Source organism: Cetorhinus maximus, chromosome 4 (assembly GCF_964194155.1).
Source record: "Cetorhinus maximus chromosome 4, sCetMax3.hap1.1, whole genome shotgun sequence".
NCBI classification, from domain to species: Eukaryota; Metazoa; Chordata; class Chondrichthyes; order Lamniformes; family Cetorhinidae; genus Cetorhinus; species Cetorhinus maximus.
The window spans coordinates 114,866,639-114,891,275 of NC_135882.1; the positions used below are offsets into that span (position 1 = coordinate 114,866,639).

Below are 24,637 nucleotides of genomic sequence, written 5' to 3' on the forward strand. Positions count from 1 at the left end.
AGCTGCCCACAACGTGGAAGACATCCAGACTCTGGTAAGCAAATTCTCGAGTGCTGCCAAACGTTGGTCTTCAAATCAGTGTCTCCAAGATCGAGGTTATGTTTCAACCAGCAATGTGTACATGCACAACCAGTCTCAAGGCTGTCGGAAAAATACACAGACCTTGGTAATGTGCTCTCTAGAGATGCCACCATTGATATGACATTGAAATGACATATCAGTGCATGCACCCAGAAAACAAGTTCTTCCTAAGGTCGACTCCATGGTCGTGGTCGGAAGTAGCATGACATTAAGCTGAAGTTTAAAATCAAACTCAACTAGGCCATTGCACTTACCACTCTTCCATATGGCACAGAATCTTGGGTCTGCTATAGGTTCCATATAAAAGCTCTGGAACGCTTCCACCAATGATACCTAAGTTCCATCTTGAGAATTCAATAGCAGGACAAGATCACAACAATGAGATCCTTCATTGTCTGGGCTCAACAGCATGAAGACCACCCTCCAGATAATTCAATTTATATGGGCAGGCCATGTCTCCTGCATGGATGACCACAGAATCCCCAAGCAGGTTTTCTATGGGGAACTGTCTCAGGGCAAATGACATCAAGGTGGTCAATATAGGTAATATAAGACACTCTAAAAAAGAGTCTTACAAACTTCTGCATTGCAGACTACCTCTTTTAGGAAACCACTGAAGCCAACCAGCTTATGTGAAGACAAGCACTGGAATTTGGTTTAGCATGTTTCAAGGATCATATATGCCAAACTCACAACATCTGAAGTACCCACAGGAAGGCCAGAGGAGGCACAACTGCAGAAGTTCCTCCAATAACCAACAGCATGAACTGCCAGTTCTTTAGACATCTATGCTAATCATGCATCAGAATTTTAATCATGAGAGGACCCATTGAAGAAAATGAAATGTCCAACAAAAGTAATCTCCATGGATAAACAAAAACTCAACAAGAAAGAGCCATCCATGGTTCACTCAGTAAGTTAGGGATAGTATTAGATTAAAAGAAGAAACTTACAATATTGCAAAAAAAAGTTACAAGTCTGAGGATTGGGAGTGATTGGGAGGATTAGAAATGAAAGGGTGGTAGAGGCAGAAACACTCATAACATTTAAGAAGTATTTGGATGTGCACTTGCGATGCCATGGCATACAAGGCTATAGGCCTAGTGCTAGAAAATAGGATTAGAATAGTTAGGTACTTGTTTGACCGGTGCAGACTCGATGGGCTGAAGGGCTTTTTTCTGTGCTGTAGACCTCTATGACTCTATGACTATAACAGTTGATAAAAAGGAAATAAAATTGAGAGTAAACTAGTCAGTAATATAAAAAGATTGTAAGAGCTTTTATAAATATATAAAAAAGAAGAGAGTAGCTAAAGTTAATGTTGATCCGTTAGAATCAGACACTTGGGAAATTATCTTGGGGAATGAGGAAATAGCAGCGGGCATTAAACAAATATTTTGTTTCTGTCTTCATAGTAGAAGGCACAAATTCCATTCCAGAAATAGACAGTAAACTCGAGGGCTAAAAAGAGTGAGGAAAGTAATATCGACAGAGCAAAGGTATTGGAGAAACTTGGGACTAAAACCTGACAGATCTCTGGGACCTGATGGCCTACACCCTAGGTTTCTAAAGGTGATAGTTGCAGAGGTACTGGATGCGCTAGCTGATTTCCCAGAATTAATTCGTTTTGGGAACAGTCCCATCATATTGGAAGTTGGCAAATATTACTCCAGAAAGGAGGTAGAGAGAAAACAGGGAACTATGGGTCAGTTAGCCTAACATCAGTTGTTGGGAAATGCTAGAATCTATTATTAAGGAAATGTTAACAATGAACTTACAAAAGCATAGTATGATTAGAACAAGTAAACATGGTTTTACTAAAGGGAAAGGCTGGCTAACAAATTTATCAGAACTTTTTTGAGGATGTAACTAGTAAGGTAGATAAAGGGGAACCAGTAGATGTAGTATACTTGGGTTTCTAAAAGGCTTTCGACAAGGTGCCACACAAAGGTTAATAGGCAGGATAAGCGCGCATGGAGTTGGAAGTAATATATTGTCATGGCTGAGGATTGGTTAACAGATAGGAAGTAAAGGGTGGCCATTAATAGGACTTTTTCAAGTTGGCAAATAATGAATATTGGAGTACCACAAAGGTCAGCGCTGGGCCCTCAACTATTTACAATCTATATTAATGACTTAGATGAAGAGACAGAGAGCAATGCATCTAAGTTTGCAGATGATACAAAGCTAGGTAAGCTGTGGGGAGCACATAGAGAGGCTGCAAAGAGATATAGACAGGTTAAGTGAGTGGGCAACAAGATGGTAGATGGAGTATAATGTAGGGAAGTGTGAAGTTATTCACTTTGGTTTAGAAAAAGAAAAGCAGAATTTTTTTTTTAAAGTGTGAAACTTGTACATGTTGATGATCAAAAAGACTTGGGTGTGCTGTTACAAGGAACACAAAAGTTAACATACTGATAATATCTGGAGTACTGTGTGTAGTTTTGGTCTCCACATTTAAGAAAAGATGTAATTGCATTGGAGGCAGGACAGCGAAGATTCACTACATTGGTCCCTGTGATGAGGGGGCTGTCCTATGAAGAGAGTCTAAGCAAGTTGTATCTATTTTCCCTGTCGTTTAGAAGAATGAGAGGTGATCTCATTGAAACATACAAGATTCTGCTGGAGTTTGATCAGGTAGACACAGAGAGATGCTTCCACTGGACGGGGAATCTGATCAGAAAACACAGGGCCACAGTCTCAGGATAAGGGACTGATCATTTAGGACTAAGATGAGGGGAGATTACTTCATTCAAAGGGTTGTAAATCTTTGGAATTTCCTGCCCCAGAGGGTTGTAGATGCTCCATCATTGAATACATTTAAGGATGTGGATAGACAGATTTAAGGAATCAAGGGATACGGGGAGTGGGCAAGGAAGTGGAATTGAAGTCAAAATCAGCCATAGTCATATTGAATGGCAGAGCAGGCTTGACAGCCATATGGTCTATTCCTGCTCCTATTTCTTGTGTTCTGGAAATCATTTATACCTTGGACAAAACTTGAACAATAAGGAATCTACCACTACTTTATCATCTATTTGCGCTGTTAATAGGAGTTTAGTGAAAATACACAAGTCATATCTTTTTAAAATACCTTTCCAAAAGTATTCCAAAGTTTGAAAAATGTATTTAAGATATTAGATTGTACGTAAATCAAGCATTTTACACACTTGCTGCTTACTGGGTCTCTGCTTCAATGTATTTTACTTCAGGAATGTGAACAAGCAAATGACCTTTGTAATAATCATCTGATGTTTCTATTAGATTACCTGTAACAAAAGTTTATACATGTCAATAAATGCTCAATATTGTGCTCTCAATGCATGTCAATGGGTTTCTTTGTAAGACACAGATATTGTCTTTCTTTTAGATCATGATATTTGGGCATAGCCCATTAAGTATACTTCTGGTGGGGGCTTTTGATGGACACAGAAAGATGCCTACCCAATTTTCCAATGTTCATGTGTCTAACACTAGCTCATTGACAGAGAGTGCTGGTGAGAAGCGACTGAAGCATTCTGGGAGAAGTCGCCACAGACACCGCGACTCAGGAGGGAATCAAGGAGGACCCACAGTCAAAGAACGGAATAGCCCCAAACATTACATTGCTGTAGTGTTTCCATCCCTGCCTCCTCCTCAAACCAAAAAAAAAAGAGAGAGGAAGAGGCAGTGCCTTCAGGAGTGCACCAGACCTGCGAGTGACACTCTTCTGAAAGTGGATTTTAAAGAAAAAGCAGCTGATTGGTGAGTAAATCCTGGGAGCAGACTTGGAGGGAGGAGCACCGGAGCGGTGAGTATAAATCTAGCTTACCTCGGGGATTTGTGGCCTTGTCTCCAGGTAGCGGACTCAGAGGGAGGAGCACCGGAGCGGTGAGTATAAATCTAGCTTACCTCGGAGATTCGTGGCCTTGTCTCCAGGGAGCAGACTCGGAGGGAGGAGCATCGGAGCAGTGAGTATAAATCTAGCTTACCTCAGGGATTCGCGGTCTTGTCTCCAGGGAGCAGACTCGGAGGGAGGAGCACCGGAGCGGTGACCTCAGGGCGCAGAGTAACTGAAGCAAAAACTGAAAATGTGACATCACAGGAAAGCCGTGACCTGATTGGTTGGTAGGAAATCTGCACCAAATTTGAAAAAAAAACACTGCAAAGCTAATTAATAATTTAATTAACTAAGTCGAGATGGCTGGGCAGGTGATGTGCTATAGCTGTATGATGTGGGAGCTGGCAGATCCCATTGCGAGCCGCAGTGACCACATCTGCAGCAAGTGTTGGTTGCTGGAGGAACTCCGGCTAGAATTGATGAGCTGGAGTCCGAGCTCCGGACGCTGTGGCACATCTGGGAGGGGGAGAGTTACCTGGATGCTTTGTTTCAGGAGGCGGTCACACCCGGTAGATTAAGTACCTCAAATTCAGTCAGTGGTCAGGGTCAGCAGGGTGTGACTGCAAGTGAGGCAGGTAGAGGGATCCTGTGTTCAGGAACATAGAAGCCTCAGCTCTTGACCTTGTCCAACAGGAACGAGGTACTTGCTCCCTGTGTGGATGAGGAACAGGGCTGTAGGGAGGATGAGCCAGCTGACCATGGCACCATGGCACAGTAGACCATTCAAGAAGGGGGAGTAAAAAGACAAGTGGTAGTTGTAGGGGATTCTATAATTAGGGGAATTGATAGCATCCTTTGTAAGCAGGATCGAGAGTCCTGCATGGTATGTTGTCTGCCCGGTCCCAGGGTGAGGGACATCTCTGACCGGCTTGAAAGGATATTGGAGAGGGTGGGGGAAGATCCAGTTGTTGTGGTCCACGTCGGGACAAATAACATAGGTAAGACTAGGAAAGAGGACCTGTTTGGGGATTATCAGGAACTAGGAACTAAATTAAAGAACAGGTCCTCAAGGGTTATAATCTCCGGATTACTACCCGAGCCACGTGCAAATTGGCATAGGGACGCGAGAATAAGGGAAGTAAACACGTGACTAAAGGAGTGGTGCGGGAAAGAGGGGTTCCGTTTCGTGGGGCATTGGCATCAGTATTGGAACAGGAGGGATCTGTACCGTTGGGACGGTCTCCACCTGAACCGATCTGGAACCAATGTTCTAGCGAAAAGGGTAAATAGGGTGGTCAACAGGACTTTAAACTAGAAAGTGGGGGGGAAGGGAAGGTTAAAACTCCAAGAAGTATGACTAATGGGAAACAAAGCAGTTGGTTAGCGTGTCGGGGGGTGGATTCAACTTCATGGAAAATTATGAAAAAACTGAAAAGAAAGGAGAGCCCAGGACAGGCTATTAAATTCTCCAAAACACAAAATAGGACAGAGTGTTTGGAAAGAGCTAGGAATCTAACTTCAAGCACATCAGATAAAGGGACGACAATGAGAAAGGGGACAGGAAATACAGGACTGAACGTGATGTATCTGAATGCACACAGTATACGAAATAAGGTAAATGAGTTTGTGGAGCAGATTGAAATTGACAGGTATGATGTGGTGGGCATCACGGAGACATGGTTGCAAGGGGATCAGGACTGGGAGCTAAATATCCAAGGATATACACCCTATCGAAAAGATAGGCAGGTTGGCAGAGGGGGTGGGGTTGCTTTGTTAGTAAGAAATGAAATTAAATCGATAGCAAGAAACAACATAGGGTCAGATGATGTAGAATCGATGTGGGTAGAGTTGAGGAATCGCAAAGGTAAAAAAACCATAATGGGAGTTATGTCCAGGCCTCCAAACAGTAGTCAGGATGTGGGGCACAAGATACACCAGGAGATAGAAAAGGCGTGTAAGAAATGCAAGGTTACAGTGATCATGGGGGATTTCAATATGCAGGTAGACTGGGGAAATCTGGTTGGTAGTGGATCCCAAGAAAAGGAATTTGTGGAATGTCTACGAGATGGCTTTTTGGAGCAGCTTGTGGTGGAGCCCACTAGGGAACAGGCAATTCTAGATTTAGTGATGTGTAATGAGGCAGATTTGATAAGGGAGCTTAAGGTGAAGGAACCCTTAGGAGGAAGTGACCATAATATGATAGAATTTACCCTGCAGTTTGAGAGGAAAAAGCTGGAATCAGATGTAACGGTATTACAGTTGAATAAAGGCAACTACAGAGGCATGAGGGAGGAGTTGGCCAGAATTGACTGGGAGGTGAGCCTAGCAGGAAAGACAGTGGAACAACAATGGCAGGAGTTTCTGGGAGTAATTTGGGAGACACAGCAAAAATTCATCCCTAGGAAGAAGAAGCATACTAAAGGGAGGACGAGGCAACCATGGCTGACAAGGGAAGTCAGGGACAGCATAAAAGCTAAAGAGAAAGCATACAATGCAGCAAAGAGCAGTGGGAAACCAGGGGATTAGGAAGCCTACAAAGACCAACAGAGGACAACTAAAAAAGAAATAAGGAGGGAGAAGATTAAATATGAGGGTAAACTAGCCAGTAATATAAAAGAAGATTGCAAGAGTTTTTAGATATATAAAGGGTAAGAGAGAGGCAAAAGTGGACATTGGGCCGCTGGAAAATGACGCTGGAGAAGTAGTAGTGGGGAACAAAGAAATGGCGGAGGAATTGAATAGGTATTTTGCGTCAGTCTTCAAGGTGGAAGACACGAGTAACATCCCCAAAGTTCAAAAGAGTCGGGGGGGGCAGAGGTGAGTATGCTGGCCATTACCAAGGAGAAGGTGCTAGGAAAACTGAAAGGCCTGAAGGTGGATAAATCACCTGGACCAGATGGATTACACCCCAGAGTTCTGAAGGAGATAGCTGAAGAGATAGTGGAGGCGTTAGTAGTGATCTTTCAGGAATCACTTGAGTCAGGGAGGATCCCAGAGGACTGGAAAATCGCTAATGTAACCCCCTTGTTTAAGAAGGGAGCGAGGCAAAAGACGGGAAATTACAGGCCGATTAGCCTGACCTCAGTCGTTGATAAGATTTTAGAGTCCATTATTAAGGGTGAGATTTCAGAATACTTGGAAGTGCATGGTAAAATAGGGCAAAGTCAGCATGGTTTCATCAAGGGGAGGTCATGGCTGACAAATCTGTTAGAATTCTTTGAGGAGGTAATGAGTAGGTTAGACAAAGGAGAGCCAATGGATGTTATCTACTTGGACTTCCAGAAGGCCTTTGACAAGGTGCTGCACAGGAGGCTGCTCAGTAAGATAAGAGCCCATGGTGTTAGAGGCAAGGTACTAGCATGGATAGAAGATTGGCTGTCTGGCAGGACGCAGAGAGTGGGGATAAGGGAGTCCTTCTCAGGATGGCGGCCGGTGACTAGTGGAGTTCCGCAGGGGTCAGTGTTGGGACCACAACTTTTCACTTTATACATTAATGATCTAGATGAAGGAACTGAGGACATTCTGGCTAAGTTTGCAGATGATACAAAGATAGGTGGGGGGACAGGTAGTATTGAGGAGGCGGGGAGGCTGCAGAAGGATTGGACAGGTTAGGAGAATGGGCAAAGAAGTGGCACATGGAATACAACGTGGGGAAGTGTGAGGTCATGCACTTTGGTAGGAAGAATAGAGGTATAGACTATTTTCTAAATGGGGAGAGAATTCAGAAATCTGGAGTGCAAAGGGTCTTGGGAGCCCTAGTCCAGGATTCTCTTAAGGTTAACTTTCAGGTTGAGTCAGTAGTTAGGAAGGCAAATGCAACGTTGGCATTTATTTCGAGAGGACTAGAATATAAAAGCAGGGATGTGCTGCTGAGGCTTTATAAGGCTCTGTCAGACCACATTTAGAACATTGTGAGCAATTTTGGGCCCCGTATCTCAGGAAGGATGTGCTGGCCCTGGAGAGGGTCCAGAGGAGGTTCACGGGAACGATCCCAGGAATGAAAGGCTTAACATATGAGGAACGTTTGACGACTCTTTTTCTATACTCGATGGAATTTAGAAGGATGACGGGGGATCTGATTGAAACTTACAGAATACTGAAAGGCCTGGATAGAGTGGACGTGGGGAAGATGTTTCCATTAGTAGGAGAGACTAGGACCCGAGGGCACAGCCTCAGACTAAAGGGAAAACCTTTTAGAACAGAGATGAGGAGAAACTTCTTTAGCCAGAGAGTAGTGCATCTATGGAATTCATTGCCACAGAATGCTGTGGAGGTCAGGTCATTGAGTGTATTTAAGACCGAGATAGATAGGTTCTTGATTGGTAAGGGGATCAAAGGTTACGGGGAGAAGGTGGGAGAATGGGGTTGAGAAACTTATCAGCCATGATTGAACGGTGGAGCAGACTCGATGTGCCGAATAGCCCAATTTCTGCTCCTATGTCTTATGGTCTTATGGTCTTGACATGCCATATAAAATGTATACCTACAGTAACCAGGAACTTAGATGTACATGGAAGTCCCTGTAAACTGCCCTTTTCGCAACTTTTCAATCCATTTCTCAAACACCTTCTTTGGTTCTTTTGTCATGCTGGTAATTAGGTGTTCAGGAGCCTTTGTGACTATTGAGACACAATCATTTCTTTCTCAACAGTTGCAACAGTATCACTACATGCTTCCCCCTGGGAACCCTCCTATTGTATCTGTGCTTTTTCCAAGGTAAGAAAGATCAAGAGAGGAATTATAGGTATGTTAGGCTGCACCCAAGGCATTCTGCGCCTACCTGTTAGTACTTTTGCATTCAAATTTACAAACTGAGATGGACATACTGGGTTTGGTTTAATTGTGCCACTTGCTGCAAAGTGATATGAAGCCAAATTCATGTGCATGCATGAATCTAAAAGGCTGTGAGGAAAACAACAATTTTTAATTTCTAAGCCTCCAGACCATTTTAAAGTAGCAATTACAGCACACCTTCCTTTACATGAACAGAGAATTTTATCCACTTTTTAAGGTCTGGGGCTATTCTTTGCACTCATTGCAAAATAACATTACCTACACAAATCAAAAAGGATTTCAGTCTCTGAATGCTAGGTTCATTTACAACCGCTCAGAAGCTGGATCAATGCCTTCATCTTAAGACATACCATGGCCAAACCAATAAATGTGACCTAGAATGGAAATTGCAGTTCCCAGGTAATCATGAGACCTCAAGGACATTAGCAGAATACTTGGCAACCACCTGTGTGATCATTGAGAAAATCGTTTGTATGTTGGAATAGTGTTTCATAAGGATATCAATAAGGGGGCAGGGGGCAGGAATAGGCCATGGAGTCCCTCGAGCCTGCTCCGCCATAAAATATCATGGTTGATCTTTGATCTCACTCCACTTTCCCACACAATTCTCATATCCCTCGACTCTCTTAGCATCCAAAAATCTATTGATCTCTACTTTGATGATACTCAAGGCCTGAGCCTCCACAACCTTCTGGGTTGAGAACTCCAAAGATTCACAACCCTCTGAAGGAAAATATTGCTCCTTATTTCTGTCGTAAACAACCATTTCCTTATCCTGAGACTATGCCCCATAGTTCTAGAATCTTCAACCTCTCAGCATCTACTCTGTCAAGCCCTCACGGAATTAGATCACCTCTCCTTCTTCCAAAATACAAGGAATATAGGCCTATTCAATCTCTCCTTAGCATGTTATGGACAAAGAAATAGACAAGTTGCAAAAAAATGTTTTGGATTAGGGGAGAGCGGATTGTATTAAAATAAGGCAGGATCTGGCCAAGGTAGACTAGGAACAGCTACTTGTGGGGAAATCTACAGAAGAGTAGTGGGTGGCATTCAAAAAGGAAATACAGGCTCAACATGTTCCCTCTAGGTTGATAGGAAGGACTGCCAAGCCCAGAGAACCATAGATGACCATGGATATTCAGGATACAATGAAAAGGAAAAGAGAAGCTTTTAGCAGGTACATGGGGAGCAAATCAGCAGAGGCATTAGTGGAGTACAGAAAGTGCAGGGTGGAGCTTAACAAAGCAATTAGGAGAGCAAAGAGGGGATGTGAGAAAGCTCTGGCTGGTAAAAGTAGGGAAAATCCCAAGACATTCTATAAGTATATCAATGGGAAGAGGATAACCAGGGAAAGAATAGGGCCCATTAGGGACCAAGGGAGCAATCTATGGGTGGAGCCAGAGGACATCGGTAGAGTGTTGAACGAATAGTTCACATCCGTCTTCACCCAAGAGAATGAGGATGAAGGTATGGAACTTGGGGAGAGAGACTCCAAGGCTCTTGAGCAAATTGATATAGGGAGTGACAAGGTATTGGAGGTGTTGGCAGGCTTAAAAGTGGACAAATCTCCAGGTCCAGATGATCTGTGTCCCAGACTGCTGAGGGAGGCAAGGGAGAAGATCGCAGGGCCTCTGACCCAAATTTTTAATTGCTCACTGGCCACGGGAGATGTGCCAAAGGACCAGAGAACAGCTAATGTGGTTCCGCTATATAAGAAGGGTTGTGGAGATAAGCCAGGGAACTACAGGCCAGTGAGTCTCATGTCAGTGGTAGGGAAACTATTGGAGAAAATTCTGAAGGAGAGAATCTATCTCCACTTAGAGAGGCAAGGTTTGATCAGGGATAGTCAACATGGCTTTGTCAGAGGGAGGTCATGCCTAACAAATTTGATTAAATTTTTTGAGGAGGTGACCAGGTGTGTAGATGAGGGTAGTGCAGTTGATGTAGTTTATATGGATTTCAACAAAGCCTTTGACAAGATCCCACATGGGAGACTTATAAAGAAGGCAAATACACATGGTATAACAAGTTAATTTGATAAGGTGGATTCAAAATTGGCTTAATTGTAGGAGACAGAGGGTGATGACAGAAGGCTGCTTTAGTGACTGGAAGCCCGTGTCCAGTACCACAGGGATCTTTGCTGGGTCCCCTATTATTCGTCATTTATATAATCAACATAGATGACTATGTGGGGGGTAGGATTCGTAAGTTTGCAGATGATACAAAGATTGGCCGCGTGATTAACAGTGAGGTTGAATGTCTTGGGCTACAGGAAGATATAGATGGGATGGTCAAATGGGAAGATAAGCGGCAGATGGAATTTAACCCTGAAAAGTGTGAGGTGATACACTTTGGAAGGAGTAATTTGACAAGGAAGTATTCAATGAACGGCATGACACTAGGAAGATCTGAGGAACAAAGTGACCTTGGCATATATGTCCATAGATCTCTGAAGGTGGAGGGGCATGTTAGTGGGGTGGTGAAAAAGGCATATGGGACAGTTGCTTTTATCAATCGAGGCATAGATTACAAAAGTAGGAAGGTCATGTTGGAGTTGTAAAGAACCTTGGTGAGGCCACAGCTGGAGTACTGTGTGCAGTTCTGTTCGCCACTTTATAGGCAGGATGTGATTGCACTGGAGGGGGTGCAGAGGATATTCACCAGGATGTTGCCTAGAATGAAACATTTAAGTTATGAAAAGAGGTTGGATAGGCTTGGGTTGTTTTCGTTGGAGCAGAGAAGACTGAGGGGCGACCTGATCAAGGTGAACAAGATTATGAGGGGCATGGACAGGGTGGATAGGGAGCAGCTGTTCCCCTTAGTTGAAGGGTCAGTCACGAGGGGACACGGGTTCAAGGTGAGGAGCAGGAGGTTTAGGGGGGATGTGAGGAAAAGCGTTTTTACCCAGAGGGTGGTGTCAGTCTGGAATGTGCTGCCTGGGAGGGTGGTGGAGGCGGGTTGCCTTACATCCTTTAAAAAGTACCTGATGAGCACTTGGCATGTCATAACATTCAAGGCTATGGGCCAAGTGCTGGAAATGGGATTAGGTAGGTAGGTCAGGTGTTTCTCACATGTCGGTGCAGGCTCGATGGGCCAAAGGGCCTCTTCTGCACTGTGTGATTCTGTGATTATAGGACAACCCTCTCATCCCAGAAATCAATCTAGTGAACTTTTGTTAAACCCCCTCTAAGGCAAGTATATCCATCCTTAGGAACGCAGAACAAAACTGTACACAGTACACCAGGCTTAATATTTCCACACCAGGAGTCAAACCAGGGTAGCTGGGTGAAAACCAGGAATCCAAACTATTAGATCCTGTGGGGACTGTGCCTAGACAAACCTGGAGGCATCCTGGCATCTCTGTATTCTGCATTATCCTAGAGAAGTAAGATATCACGCTGCAAGAAATGTAGTACCATCAAAAGCAGAAAGACCTTGAAACCAACTTCCCTTTCTTGGTCCTGCCTCCAGCCAGGGGCAACAACCTCTCAGCATCTGCAGCATCAGGCTCTCAAAGAATTTCACATAAGATCACCTGTCATTCTTCTAAACTCCAGAGAATATAGGTCCATTATACTTAATGTCTCCTCATAGGACAGTTCTCTATCTAAGGAATCAATTTAGTTCACTCTGAGTTTATTGTTCTTTACTCCTCCCTTAATTTCTGCCTCCTCTACCCTTATGCACAGCTGCCCCTTACCATACCATATCATGTGGCGTGTTATTCACATCATATCACTCATAGATAAGGCCATCTCTGATCACTTCTTCGTATCACCCTCCATCCAATCCCCCCTTCCCCCTCCCAACCCTGCTTCCTTCTGTGTCCACCCCTTGAAAACAAACTCTGCCCCAACTCATTTATATCTGCACTTTTCAAAACAGTCTAACCTTTGCCTTCCACTCACCGCAACATTTCTGCAATTATCCATCTGCTAAACTTCAATGCCCTCTGAGGAAGTGATACAGATTCGAACGTCAACTGTTTTTCTCTCTCCACAGATGCTGCCAGACCTGCTGAGTTTTTCCAGTTTTTATTTCAATGCCCTAATCCCCATTAAAGACATTAAAAGTGTCAGCCATAGGTGGCACAGTTGGGCGCACTCTTGATTCTGAGTCAGATGATTGTGTTCAGAAGTTTAGATTGACACTCTAGTGCATTAATGAAGAAGTGCTGCAATGTTGGAGGTGCTGTCTTTTGGATATGATGTTAAACCTAGGCCCTATCAGTCCTGTCAGATGGGAGTGAAAGATCCCATGGCTGTATTTTGAAGAAAGCAGGGGAGTTATCCCCAGTATCCTACCAATATTTATGCCTCAATCAGCATCACAAGTACAGATTATCTATTCATTATCATATTGCTATTTGTAGGAACTTGCTGAGCGCATTACATACAATAGTGATTGGGCTTCAAAAGTGCTTCATTGGCCGTAAAGCACTTGAAGATTTCCAGTGTCGGAAAAGTGCTATTTAAATGCAAATCTATTTTTTTTCCTCTCTTGTCTTTAGGTAAGGTGACCAAAACTATACACAATAGTCCGAGGGCAGGAGGATCATCAACTCGGTGAAAGATGCTCTCTGGTCTGCCCGAAACTTGTTGGCCTTCCAGTGCAAAGAGTTGTCCCCAACCAAGTGTTGCAGACTGGCACATTCCAAGGTCCAGGACTACGTGCTGAGGGATGCACTAAAGCTTGAGGCAGCTGCCGCAAAGGCACAATGGGGAAAGGTCGCTGTCTAAGACCTTTCTGCCATAGTGCACCGAGGGGCTGGGAATTGTGTAGACCCCTCGGGCTGTATGACTCACAATGAATGTATGTAGTGAATACTAAATGTATTATAATTATATTGAAGCACCTCAGAGTGCAACATGATGTATGTCGATAACTTCAATACCATTGCACTGACTGTCCGTAATGACCATATTGAAATAACTGTATTTTTCATTGATTGTATTGAATCACCTCATGATCCATGTGTAAAAGTTGAATATGATTGCACTTTTTGTGATGGGCATGTAGAAACGTTTTGTAATGTTCTTTCAGATATTTTATGAATAAAGTATTTTTTTTAAATTATCGCCATAGAGGGAGTGCAATGAAAGTTCACCAGACTTGTTCCAGAGATGGTGGGACTGCCTTATGAAGAGAGATTGGGGAAACTGGGCCTGCATTCTCTAGAGTTTCGAAGAATGAGAGGTGACCTCATTAAGACCTACAAAATACTTAAAGAATTAGACAGGGTAGATGCAGGTAAGATGTTTCCCCTGGTTGGGGAGTCTAGAACCAGGGAACACAATTTCAAAATAAGGGGGAAGTCGTTTAGGACTGAGATGAGGAGAAATTTCTTTACTCAGCGGGTTGTAAATCTTTGGAAGTGTTTGATCAGCTGTGATTGTATTGAATGGCGGAGCAGGCTCGATGGGTTGAATGGCCTTCTCCTATTCCTATGCTCCTATGGAGTCTGATTAGTAGAATCCAACAAACCTACCACTCAGCACTCTCTTCTCATATAGTATAAAGTTGTTGCTTCCCCTGGCATTGGTATTCTTGCAATTATTCTGATAAGTGCAAGATGAAAAGCTTTGACAAAACGTCTTTTTTCAGCAATACTCAAGTTCTGTACAACCAGATGACTATTTGTTCAAATATCAATCAAGACCTTATAAAAAATACTCTTGCAAAGAGTTTAGTTGCAGCACTTTGTGTGTACCTATACCACATGGACTGCAGTGGTTCAAGAAGGCAGCTCACCACCAACTTCCCAAGGGAAATTTGGGATGGGCAATAAATGCTGCCCTGCTAGTGATGCCCACATCCCACGAATGAATAAAAGAAAACAATCATTTTATTGCATTACATGTGATATGTGCTGATACCAACTGCTCTGATCACCAATGCTTTCCCTCAACTCCAAGTGTTTCACCTTCCTGCACTCTTAGGGGGGAGGCTGCTATGTATCTACAGAGTCTATTGGGAATGAAGTGATCCTGCACCTCCAGTGGCTGGATGCTGATCTTGGCCAGTTTCCGGTTCTGCCAGTCCTGCAATTGGATAATTGGCGTAACTCTGTAAGCATTCTGGCATCGGCAATATGAAGGTGAGATAGTACAGATGTTTTACTATTCTGAAAAATAGCACTATCATCCATGTCCACTTCTGCCATGGCTTGATTGGAAAATTAAGACCCCTGTGTCACATGCAATAGTGTAGCATGGAAGTTGGGCTGCTGGTATGTCCCTAAGGCTTTGCAAAAACTGTTGTGTAATTGCAAATAGAAAATATAGAAATGTGACTTATGCTTCCTCTTTTCATTTCTTGTTACTTGCCACCTCTCCCTTATAGCGTGATAATGAAGTCACATAACAAGGAATTATGCATCAGGTTCAAATGTGGTATACCACTACGCAACTGGTAGATTTAAGAGATGCCAAATTCTTAACTTTTAATTTCATGAAATGAACTTTAAAATGGGAACGTTCTTAAAATGCATTTAAAATTGGTCACTAAACACCAGGCATTAAATATGAATTTACAGCTTTCATAGAAATGCAAGCTCCAAAGCACCAGTAAAATTCCAGAAATTTCCTAATCCCAATTAATAAAAATAGGATTTGAACTATACAGTCACCTTACAGCAGTAACCACCGCCCCCCCCCACCCCCACCCCCAACCAAAAGCTTAAACAGCTCACCTCTTCCCCAACTACAATTTTGCTGATCTCTCAATCTTTATATTTGAGGTTTCAAATATTTGCCTTCCATCTGCGGGTACCTGTCCTTTTGTACGGTTTTCACTAGACTTTATATACCTCCGTTGTACTTCTTGCACAGCCATCCACATTGAGTATAATGCAGCTCTATAGGCTCTTTAAAACAAATTTCAATATCCTCAGATTTCTTCCCTTTTAGTTAAAAATGGATTAAAGTCCAATGTTGTGGGAGTTCATGTGACTGAAGTAATTTTTCTTTCACAGTGATAAATAGATCACAGGGTAAATACTGTATGTTCCAAGAGTTGACACAATGCAATAATGCGTTGGCTGCTGTGTGGTGAATACATGCCAGCTGATTCAGCAGTTAAGAATTAGGGTAAAGGTCATAAATTCCATTACCATTAGCTCTTTAAGTGCATTTTAGAGTACAGGAATACGGTCTGGGGGACTCTCATTTACATTACTTTCTGAAAATAATCTCATCTGAAAATAATATTGATTCACAATCTGTGTCGGGTTGAAAAGACGGGGAGTGAGCCGGTTCATCATATTTGCAATCTCTGTCTGGAGTGAATTTCCTCGGTGCTTCTCTGCTCCAATCACTATAACTTCTACTGAAGGGGGTCATTTTTAACTCGGGGTGGGATCAAACATTGGGCGCACGAAATGGGCAGCGCACCAGCTAGTCTCACCAGGAGAGTATTGCATTACCATAGAACCATAGAACACTACAGCACAGAAAAACAGGCCATTCGGCACTTCTAGAATGTGCTGAAATATGGTGCAATCAGGTGCAATCCCCACCGTTTATGCAGCTTCCCCACGTCTCTCGAAAGAGTAGATGAGTAAGATTTAATTGATTTAAATGTATTTCCATCCATTGTTTTATCTCTACCCTTTAGCCTATTTCGATCCCTTCCCTTCACCCACCCCTACTGGGGCTACCTGTACCTTGCTTGTCCTGCTTTCTACCCTTAATTAGCACATTCCTTAGATAATATCACCACCTTCAACACCTCTTTGTCCTTTTGTCTATGACATCTTTTGGTTATCTCCACCTATCACTGGCCCTCTATCCAGCTCCACCCCACCCCCCCTTAAACCAGCTTATATTTCACCTCTTTTCTATTTTTACTTAGTTCTGTTGTTGAGTCATATGGACTCGAAACGTTAACTGTGTTCCTCTCCGCAGATGCTGCCAGACCTGCTGAGTTTTTCCAAGTATTTTTATTTTTGTTTAAGATTCAATTGTGCCTTGGTGATTCAGTGACAGATTCTAGTGTGTCTGTCATAGGGTGAATCCGAGCTCAATTCCCGATCCGAACAGTGTATCAACCTTAAGATAAAAGCAAAAAACTGCGGATGCTGGAAATCCAAAACAAAAACAAAAATAAAAATACCTGGAAAAACTCAGCAGGTCTGACAGCATCTGCAGAGAGGAACATAGTTAACCTTTCGAGTCCGTATGACTCTTCAACCTTTGCAGACACACAGAAAGAAGGGAACACACTGTTGACTGGATTCCAATTCCCTTCCTGCAGTTACTCCTTGATTACCTAATTAATTAGAACAATTGTAGTGCAGTTTCTTCTCCTCTATTGTTTTTTTGAACAGATATTGAATGAACCGGGACTGTCGACACACCCTTTTAAACAGGTACAGGCACTGGACCAAATAGCCGGCATGCTGAGCACCTTATAAGCACCGACTCCTACGGCCAGTCAAATGGCTAACAGCATTTACTTGACATAGGCAGCTGTCTGAGATAAGCATGGACAGTGTAAGTAGTGGGGACTGCACAACATTTCTCCACCATATTAACAGGCATATTTAACATTGGTTGAGCGCTGGATTTCCAGTTCTGCAGTACTATATGTTTCAAACAAACATGAGCTCCAGGAACGGTAATTTCCAATTTGTCTCTCTATGTTCTAAACTCCGAGACATTCTGTAATTCGATTCCCAATATTCAGTATTCTGTGGGCATCTCTCCATAACAGTTCTCCATTCACCATCTGCTGATGATTCTATTTTCACCCACCTATCAGGCACCACCAACGTAAGTTAAAATCACCTACTCATTGGTGCAACAATCTCCTGATCAACAACTTCAAGTGCCAATATGAAGAGGACTAACTAAGAACTAAAATAGCAGCAACCATGACCTGAGCTCCACTACAATTGGCACCAGCTTCACTGCCTGCAAGGCAAGCTGCTCTAAATTCATATAAGCTAAAAGCAAAATACTGCAGATGCCAGAAAATGCTGGAAAAACTCAGCAGATCTGACAGCATCTGTGGAGAAACAGAGTTAACGTTTGGAGTCCATATGACTCTTCTTCAGAGCCCTGCTTCAGCTTCAGCTCCGAAGAAGTCGCATCGACTCGAAATGCTAACACTGTTTCTCCCTCCACAGATGCTGTCAGACCTGCTGAGTTTTTTCAGCATTTTCTGTTTTTATTGGCCCTAAATTCATCTCCATAGGCAGCTGTCCAAATAATATTAATGAGGCCCAAGGACCAATTGCAGGCTGATTTCAGGTTCAGCGTGCCTGCTCCTTTGCAATGCACCCATTTCAGGGCCCCCCAAAAAAGCAAGTTCTGCCCCATTAAACTCTATAACTTATTTAAATTATTGGGAATCTTTGAACAGAGTGATCAACAGAGTTGTCAAGTGACACTTACTCATCAATAACCTGCCCAACAATGTTCAGTTTGGGTACCACCAACTCCACTCAGCTCCTAACCTGATTTCAGCCTTGGTCAGACATTTACAACTCCTCAGGTGATGAAGCAATCTACGCCCACATGGAGCAAACTTGGACCACATTCCAGCTTGGGCTGGTAAGTGACAAGTTTCCACCATCTACAAAGCACAAGTTAGGATGTGACGGAATCATCTGCACTTGTCTGGATGATTACAGGTTCTACAACACTCAAGAAGCTCAATACTGTGCAGAACAAAGCAGACCGCTTGACTGGAACCCCATTCACCAATTTAAACATTCATTTATTTCACCTTTGGCACCCTGTGGCTGCAGTGTGTACCATCTACAAGATGGGCTGCAGCATCTTGCCGAGTCTTTTTCAACACCACCTCCTGAACCAGGGTCTTCTACTGCCTAGAAGGACAATGACAGTAGGTGCTTGGATAAATCACCACTTGCAAGTTCCCCTCCAAGCAGGGGCGGATTTACAATGAAACACACCATTCCGTGGCACGTGGCCCCCCAAATGACAGGGGGCGGGGGGGTGGGGGCATCACTATATGATAAATATTGTCACAGAATTCTCAGAAGAGTACAATAAGAAATTTATTCTGAAGTTAGGGACTACTGCTGCAGGCCTGTTGACATTTATGTAATTATGGGGAGAATTTTCTCCCCGTCAGGGGGGTTGGGTGGGGCTGGGCGCGGGTGTGCACGCAGCCATTTTACGTGGGTGGGCCAATTAAGGCCCACCCAGCGTGGCACGCACCCAGGCGTACTGGGCGCTCCCTGTGTGAGCGGAGGGGGGTTGCCGGAGTTGGGGCCTGCGCTCTTTCGCATATGCGTGCAGAAGAGCGCAGAAATCTCCCGGAGGCACAGAGCTGTCTCAGGGAGATTAGTTTGTGCAGAAAAATTTAATAAAGGCAAAAAAAAAAAAATTTAAGACATATCCCCTCATGTGAAACTGTCACATGAGCTGGAACATGTCTATTAACTGTATTAAAAATTTTTACACCATTTTAAAAACCTTCATGAAACCTCATCCCGTCTGTGGATAAGGTTCCATTAAAAATGCAAAGGCCGCCTGGGCTCTTCGCCTGCCCGCCAACCTTAAGGTTGGATAGGCAGCTCAGTTTATTGATTTAATTGAGAGTTAACTGGCTTTAATAGGCCTATGACAGTTTGGCGGCTGCACAGCCAACTTGGGTATGCGCCCGCCGAACTGAAAATCTGAATGATGTGCGGTGACGTCGGGACACACGCCCGATGTCACCACGTGTCATTTTATGCTTTGGCGAGCAGGCCCCGAGCCGAAGATTCTGCCCTATGTAAAACCTGCTGCTGAGCTTATAAATCGAAAGAAATCAGCTGACACAAACCGAATGGGAAATATCAGTCAATATCTCAGGATTTTGTTTTTCATTTAATCTTTCATGTTTCTCTTTCCATCTATAACATATTTTTGAAATTCAATATGAAAGTGTTGGGAAATCATCCTATGGAAAGTCTAATCTTCATAGTTTCTGTTTAACTGAATTGTTCATTTTAATAGGACACCAAACATGAAACTTGTTTCATGACCCCGGTGAAGCGAGTGCTGTTTTGGCAATTGTTTTTCCTTCAAGTCATGTGGTCCTTGCACCCTATCTCATTCTGCATCTCCCTGCCTCTGATTGAATTATTAACTAAAACTGGATTTATACTTAAGAGATCCGTCCATTCTATCAATCCTGGATTCATGTTACTTTTCAATTTTCTACGTTACTAGATAAAAACTTTCAGGCCAGACGCAGTTCTGTTTTTTTTTTAAAAACGAAGCATTTTTCAATCTCTTTTTGTGCTGCAGACAGAAGTGTAGCTGCCAACCATTTAATCAGAGATAAAAACAAAAAGCTAAAAGCTACTGCGGATGCTGGAAATCCAAAACAAAAACAGAATTACCTGGAAAAACTCAGCAGGTCTGGCAGCATCGGCGGAGAAGAAATCAGTTAACGTTTCGAGCCTTCATGGCCCTTCGGCAGAACTGAAGCATAGTTAGGAGAAGGGAGAAATATAAACTGGTTTAAGGTGGGTTGGGGTGGGGGGGGGGGGGGGGGAAGAGAGACGTTGAGGGTGTGGTGATTGTGGAGATAAGCAGTGATAGGCACAGACAAAAGGGTCAAAGAGGTGTTGAAGGTGGTGATATTTGTCTAAGAAAAGTGCTAATTAAGAATGGAAGACAGGATATTCAAAGTACAGCTCTAGTGGGGGTGGGGTGGACAGACTAACAAGGTTTTAGTTTTAGATTTAAAAATAATGGAAATAGGTGGGGAAAGAAGAAAAAAAATTGTGTTTTGGAGCATGCTTAAAAAGAAACACCATGGTTTTGTCTGTACGTAATATTGTCAAATCATTGCTTATTTAACAGGCCTGTTAAAACAACTGTTGCTTGTGGCCACTGCCTATTCCTCAAAGTCACAAGAAACCCGGTCTTCATTCAAGTGTCAGCAGTTCGCCATCAATATGAATCGATTGTCCTCCTGCATTTGGAAGTGCCCATCCGTAAGATGTGTCAATAACAGTAAAGGCACTGAAATACCGCTACAAAGCAAACACTGCACTATTGCATTGCAAAGGCCAAGTACCATACTGAGTAGTTATTTGAATGCCTCATTTGCACTTCACCACTTTCCCATAAACATTTTAGGGCCATAAGGAACAATTTTAAATTATGTCATGTGACCCAAACAGGTTTACATGACACATTCCGTCTTTTAATGACTGACAATGTGGCCAGCATGTGATTATACAGCAAATATTATATATTTTCTAGTTATGTGTGCAAATAGTGAAATATATAAATGAGTTTTCAGCTACACTAGGCACTTATCTTCATTTGTGGGTGGTAGGAAAATGGGAGACAGATTCAAGTTTACTAGAAGTCAAATCTAAAAGCAGCAAGTTTTGTGATACCTCCCAGAGTGATATATGCCTTGGTTAATTATTTGCAAGGTGTCAGTGAATGTGCATTGAGATCCCTTGCAGAACCCATAAAAATAGCAGGTATCAATCCTACTTTTTACACATGACCAGCATCCCATGCTAATGGCAATATGGACTGCAAACTTTGCCCCGTACCTCAGCTCGTACAGGGTAAGAGACTAGCAGAAAACATTCTAAACAGATCACGTTAATTACAATCTAATTTGATCCATCCACCCGCTGAAGAAAAGTGAATGCTTCAATTGTTGCAAAATGTATGTGTGAGCACAGCGTAAATCACCGTCACAGGTTTACAGTAACATGGGGGAGAGAAGCAGAGGATCAGTACAAACTGCATGTGTTAGATAGGTGCGGTAAGATTCCATACAGAGCAATAGCATGCAGGCAGAGTCTGCTCAAAACACCAACCTCAATCTCCAACCAACCATTTCTGAAATTAAATGCGACAGAAAGAATGACTATAATATGGTAGAATTTAGCATTCAGATTGAAAGTGAGAAACTTGAGTTGGAAACAACTGTGCTAAACTTAACTAAGGGTAATTACAAAGGAATAAGGGCAGCGTTGGCTGGAGTGGACTGGGAAAGGAGTTTAGCAGAAAAGACAGTTAATGAACAATGGCAGATGTTTAAGAAAATATTTAATGAAGCACAACAAAGATATATCCCAGTGAGGAAGAAGGATTCTAGGAAGGGGTAAACTAACCATGGAAGTTAAAGATAGTATAAAATTGAAAGAAAAAACATACAATGTGGCAAAGATTAGTGGTAAGCCAGAGGATTGAGAAAGTTTTAAAAACCAACGAAAGATGACCGTAAAAAAAGATTAAAAGGAGGGAGAAAATAAACTTTGAGGGTAAACTAGCAAGTAATATAAAAACAGAGAGTAAGAGCCTCTTTAAATATATAAAAAGGAAGAGAGAGACCAGAGTGAACATAGGTCCTCTTAGAAAATGAGCCTGGGGAAATAATAATGGGGAACAGGAAATGGCAGAGGACTTGAATAAGTACTTTGCGTCAATCTTCACGGGAGAAGACATTAACAGCATTCCAAAAATACTAAAGAATCAAGGGGCAAAAGGTGGGGAGGAAATAAATACAATAACTATCACTAGAGAAAAAGTACTAGGGAAACTAATGGGGCTAAAGGCCAATAGGTCCCCTGGACCTGATGTGTTGCATCCTAGGATACAAGTATCTACACAAATAGTGGATGCACTGGTTGTAATCTTCCAAGAATCCTTAGATTCTGGCAAAGTCCCAGAGGATTGGAAAACTGTCAATATAACACCTTTATTCAAAACGTGAGGGAGACAAAAAACAGGTAACTATAGGGCAGTTGGCTTAACATCTGTCATTGGGAAAATCTTAGAGTCTATTATAAAGGATGTAATAGCAGAGCATTCAGAATTATATAATCTACTCAAGCAGAGTCAGCATGGCTTCATGAAGTGGAAATGATGCCTGACAAATTTATTAGAATTCTTTGTGGAGTTAACAAGCTGGAGAGCTGGGTGGCAGAATGAGCTGTGAGGAGGATGCAGAGATGCTTCAGTATGATTTGGACAAGCTGAGTGAGTGGGCAAATGCATGGCAGATGCAGTATAATGTGGGTAAATGTGAAGTTATCCACTTTGGTAGCAAAAACAGGAAGGCAGATTATTATCTGAATGGCTATAAATTGAGAGAGTGGAATGTGCAACGAGACCTGGGTGCAGTTTTGGTCTCCTTATCTGAGGAAGGATGTTCTTGCTATAGAGGGAGTGCAGCGAAGGTTTACCAAACTGATTCCTGGGATGGCGGGACTGACATATGAGGAAAGATTGAGTCGGTTAGGATTATATTCACTGGAGTTCAGAAGAATGAGGGGGATCTCATAGAAGCTTATAAAATTCTAACAGGACTAGACGGTGTAGATGCAGGAAGGATGTTCCCAATGGTGGCGGAGTCCAAAACCAGGGGTCACAGTTTGAGGATACGGGGTAGACCATTTAGGACCGAGATGAGAGGAAATTTCTTCACCCAGAGAGTGGTGAGCCTGTGGAATTCATGACCACAGAAAGTAGTTGAGGCCAAAACATTATATGTTTTCAAGAAGGAGTTAGTTATAGCTCTTGGAGCGAAAGGGATCAAAGGATATGGGGAGAAAGCAGGAGCAGGCTATTGAGTTGGATGATTAGCCATGATCATAATGAATGGCGGAGCAGGCTCGAAGGGCCGAATGGCCTACTCCTGCTCCTATTTTCTATGTATGTTTCTATAAAAGGGAACCAGTAGATGTAACATTTTTGGATTTCCAAAAGGCGTTCGTTAAGGTACCGGACATAAGGCTACTCCATAAGATAAGAGCCCATGGTGTTGGGGATAGCATATTAGCATGGGTAGAGGATTGGCTAATTAATAGAAGATAGAAAGTTGGGATAAGGGGGGCATTTTCAGGATGGCAACCTGTAACTAGTAGAGTGCCACAGGGATCAGTGCTGGGGCCACAGTTATTTACAATACGTATTAATGACTTGGATGGGGGAAGTGAATGTGCTATCGCCAAGTTTGTGGATGATACAAAAATAGGTGGGAAGGCAAATGGTGAGGACGACATAAAGAGTCTACAAAGGGATATAAACAGGTTAAGTAAGTGGGCAAAAACTTGGTAAATGGAATATAATGTGGGAAAATGTGAGGTTATGCGCTGTGACAGGAAGAATAGAGGAGCTGAATATTATTTAAATGGAGAAAGACTGCAGAAAGCTGCAGCACAGGTGGATTTGGGGGTCCTTGTGCATGAATCCCAAAAAGCAAACATACAAGTTCAGCAGGTATTAGGGAAGGCAAATGGGGTGTTGGCCTTTATTTCAAAGGGGATGGAGTACAAAAATAGGGAAGTCTTGCTAAAACTATACAAGGCAATGTTGGACCACACCTGGAATACTGTGAACAGTTTTGGTCCCCTTATCTAAAGAAATATATACTGGCATTGGAGGCAGTCCAGAGAAGGTTCACTAGGTTGATCCCAGGTATGGGGGGGGTTTTCTTATGAAGAGAGGTTGACTAGGTTAGGCCTGTACTTATTGGAGTTTAGAAGAATGAGAGGCGATGTATGGCACAGCCGATGGTAAATGCTGAGCCGCTCAAATCCCTAAGGGAAACTTGACACAACTGCCACAACTATGTTGCAATTTGTATAATTATTTCAAGATGCATGCCTTGAATTCGGTAGTAATAAGTCCACTGAGCCTTAGAGGGTTTTACAAAACTAAATTAAACATTTATTAATAAAATAAATAATTTTAAGCACATACATAGGTCTACAAGTTACTACCATGATAACTCCTAGATCGCCTGATTAATCTAACTCACAGTTACACCTCTCCTAAGGCAACAGTAAAAACACAGATTTTAAAAGACCCAGGCAAAGTAATACAATACACTGAACAGTTGAATTCAAAGTGAGTTTTCTTAATTTCAATTTTTGCAGACAGCAGTTTGGGCACAGAGGCTGGAAGCTTTTTACACTTGTACAATTGTTTATGTTTGCTGCTT

General features: G+C 42.7%; 1 long non-coding RNA gene across 2 annotated transcripts in view; it reads right to left on the reverse strand.

Annotated features, from left to right (window-relative positions):
- The window catches only part of LOC144679826 (uncharacterized), a 53,301-nt gene extending 37,655 nt beyond the window's left edge, over nt 1-15,646 (reverse strand). The window contains exons 1-2 of one of the 2 annotated variants that reach the window (XR_013576429.1): nt 15,507-15,604; nt 4,053-4,145 (exon numbers count right to left, since the gene is read on the reverse strand). This is a non-coding gene — a long non-coding RNA (uncharacterized LOC144679826). Of the gene's footprint in view, nt 1-4,052; nt 4,146-15,389 lie in introns of both variants that reach the window. The other variant, XR_013576430.1, reaches the window with a different exon arrangement.
- Nucleotides 15,647-24,637: the final 8,991 nt, after the last annotated feature.